The sequence below is a fragment of the Gekko japonicus genome, unplaced genomic scaffold (genome assembly GCF_001447785.1).
Source record: "Gekko japonicus isolate JY-2015 unplaced genomic scaffold, Gekko_japonicus_V1.1 scaffold1505, whole genome shotgun sequence".
Lineage (NCBI taxonomy): Eukaryota > Metazoa > Chordata > Lepidosauria > Squamata > Gekkonidae > Gekko > Gekko japonicus.
In genome coordinates this window covers 176,080-179,856 of record NW_015169823.1, presented here as the reverse complement: position 1 = coordinate 179,856, position 3,777 = coordinate 176,080, and positions in this window count along the sequence as shown.

Below are 3,777 nucleotides of genomic sequence, written 5' to 3'. Positions count from 1 at the left end.
GAAGAAAAGGGGATTCTTTTTTTTTTTTGCCCTTACTTTTCTCGTTCATTTTCTTTCCTTCTTTAGCACTTCCCCCTCTTTTTTTTGACAGAAAGAAAGAGTAACACCTGAAACGCACGGGGCAATTCTGCAGAATTGCAATTAACCAATAATAAATGATTGACACGGAATATAAATTCCCATTACAAATCAAGGTTGCTTTGTCATTGTCAAACCGTAGCATCGGATGGTGCGTGCAGGCAGTCCGCGGAACTGTGGCTGGGCCGGGTAGTGAATTGCCGCCGCTGTTTGTTTTAGAGTCTTTTTCTGTGATGGAAGCCCCTTCATAGCAGATAATGTATATCAGGCCTTTTAAAATGATATTCATTTCTGGGCTTTTAAGGAGTATTGATTCAATCGATTCTGTTTTTCTCCCGGTTCTGGAACAACCTGGGCGAGGGGACCAGAGATCCGTGAAAAGCTTTTTAAATCCCTCAAGTTGCACATGAATCCTGATTTATTAATTCAAAATATTTATGCGCCAACCTTTCTCCTGATCAGGTCAACCCCCCCCCCCCAATGGGTAAAGGGAGAAAAAACCACAATAAAACAATATAAAACCACATCATTAAGGGTATGAACTAAAATACATTTCGAGTGGCAATAAAAACTACCGCTTTAAACATCGCCTGGACACGTGTGATTGGCCCAGACTGCCACACTAACCTGACCGCTCTGCAGTTTCATGGAGTGCCCACGAGTTCTTGTATTGTGAGAAAGGGAGAAAAGTACCTCTTTCTTTACCTGCTCTTTCCCATGCATAATCTTATAAACCTCGATCATGTCACCCCTCAGTCGTCTTTTCTCCAAGCTAAAGAGCCCTAAGCGCTTTAACCTTTCCTCATAGGGAAAGTGTTCCAACCCTTTTATCATTCGAGTTGCCCTTTTCTGCACTTTTTAACGGATCCCCGTTAACATACGGTCTTCAGAACAGTTCTGCTCTATGCCTTCACCAGAAAGCCCAGATGGTAGAAGCTCTGGATCTTCTCGGGGGGGGGGCATTCTCCAGTCGTGGGGCAGCTAGTGAAAAAGCTCAAGCCAAGGCCCTTACAGAGGCACACCCTAAACAGGGGGAGCATAGCCGATAGGGGGAATGTGAGGATGCATGTGGTGTGAGGGTGGGGCTAACCCTTTCTTCCCCATGCCTTTCGGCAATCTGAATTGCCCACCCTTGCCACTCTTGCGGTATATTGTTTCTCTCTCCTCTATGGCTGTGCTTAAAAGCCTTTGTGCATTGGCAGAAGAGTTCACCCTGCTTCGCTCTTTATTCCACCTAGGGTTGCCAACTTGGAAATTCCTGGGAAACCAGGGGCGGAGCCTGGGGAGGGTGAGGTTGAGGAAGGAGCTCGGCTGGGCTGTCGTGTGGAATCCACCCTCTGAACCTGCCATTTCGTTTAGGGGAACTGATCTCTGTAATTCCAGGAGAACTCCAGGCCCCTCCTGGAGGTTGGTGACCCCAACTCCACCTTATCTTTGGGCCCAGCTCCTCCTGCGCCCTTTAAATAAAAAGCAGCTACAGCCTACCCCTGGAAGCAGTGTTCGTCTCCTCGATTCACATCGTGCTGCTGTAATGTGGCTTGAAGTCATTACTGTCGGCGTGAGTCATTTTCAGCAGTCTGCTTTATGGCAGAAAGACATGGTGCCACATGAGACCAGCATTTCTGCTAATCCGAAGGGTGGGACTAACAATGATTCAAGGGGTAAGGGACGACAAAATATAATCTTTAAATCTCACACGTTCGTAGCCGATGGGGAGTTTTGTTCAGCTGTAAGGTCAGACGTGTTCCAATAGCGTTTTCCCCTTGCTGTGGCTTGATGACGTCAGCTTTCTCTGGACTGCTTCAAGCAGTGCAGCACTGCCACCCCCTGGCCGGACAGCCCATTACAGGCTTCCTTAACGCTGAAGAGTTCTTTCTAGGCTTTTCAGTCTTACGCGCTGGACATTCCATTTGTCAGCTAACACCTCCCCCACCGGGGGTTAGTGTACCCACCCTCTTTAAGGAGTGGTACCCATTTTATCTACTCGCTGAAGCTTTTGAACCGCTGGGTGGACGGTGAGCTGGCGACAAAGCTGGTAGCTCACACCAGCACGGGGCTAGAACTGACAGCAGCTCTGTTCAGCTCAGATGTATTAACCGGAGGATAAATCCCCTGTGCCACCGCTCTGTCGGCATGAATCATTTTCAGCAGTCTGCTTTATGGCAGAAAGACATGGTGCCACATGAGACCAGCTTTTCTGCTAATGCAAAGGGGGGGAATAGTCCCCTTTGACCACCAAGAAGGCTATGCTGGGACAAAAAAGCCTTGCAGGATGGATGCTGTAACAGAGTGAGGGATTAAGCGAGACAGAGTGGAAAAGTTGGCTGGATCAACCCATAACATGCAAGCAGGGATGAATCATAGAATCATAGAGTTGGAAGGGGCCATACAGGCCATCTAGTCCAGCTCCATGCTCAATGCAGGAATCAGCCTAGAGCATCCCTGAGAAGGGTTTCTCCAGCCGCTGCTTCAAGACTGCCAGGGAGGGGGAACTCACCACCGCCCCAGGCAGCTGATTCTAATGCTGAATGACTCTTATTGTAATAAATAAATAAATCTTACTATCCAGCTGGTTTCATTCCACCCGTAATTTAAACCCATGATTGCGAGTGAAGGTCTCCCGTTGCATTTCTTACTTGTCTGTCTCTTTATATATATTTTTTGCCAGTGATTTTGGTTCAATGTGCCTCTTGCAGTCGGGCTTTGTCCATCCATCAGGATGGGGGTCTGCATGTGGTCTATTTTTTGCAGTTTCCGTTTCAGTACCTTTATTGGCATACATAAAATGTGCAGCAAAGAATACAGGTGGAAATGCTACCTCGTATTTGAAATGCAGTACAGGTCAGCCAGCAGGAGGTTTAATCTTACGCTCCCTAATCATCATAGCAATGGAGAGATCCCTTGCTCCGGAGTATGTAATATGGGGACACCTGTCGGATGATAAAAAGAAAACTAGACTCTCATCAGATAGTCCAGAAAGATTAAACGAGAGGGGACTAATTATGGAGTCCCACACTTTTTCATAAAAACCACAGTAGAGGCGGAGCTTGGGGGAAGTGGAAATCCTTGTGACCATTGTTTATTCCCCACTGCTTCTGGCTCCCACAGCCCTGCCTTGCAAGGTTGTTGTTGCGAGGATGCCAACACCCCTCATAGTTGTTTTTGAACCCTGGGAAAGCCCCTCTTATCCAGGTCCAAAGGCGATTTCTATGGGGGGGTCACCTTCTGCTGATTGTCCTTTCTTCCTGGCGTAACCACTGCTGCCTCTCTTCACAGCCCAGAAGGTTATTGGCTGCCCTCTCCCGTTCCTGGAGGAATTGTATAGTTCTCGATGCTTGAAAAAAGCAAAGAACATTCTGCAGGATTTGTCACACCCTGAACACTCCTTGTTTGAACTGCTGCCTTCGGGTAGAAGATATAGGACAATTAAAATAAGGACAAACAGATTAAAAAACAGTTTTTATTCGAGAGCTATTATTGCTTTAAATGCTGCATGAAGTTGGAATTTGGGTGACATTGGTGGTTTAGGTTGCAATGTGAACCTTAAGGGAGTTATGGGATGGTTGTGAATGGTTGTGTGAGTGTATATGTGTATGGCTGTAGATCACTGAAATGATTGCACCTTTAATTTCGTTGTACTGTGTACAATGACAATAAAGTATATTATTATCATTATTATTATTATTATTATTGTTATTA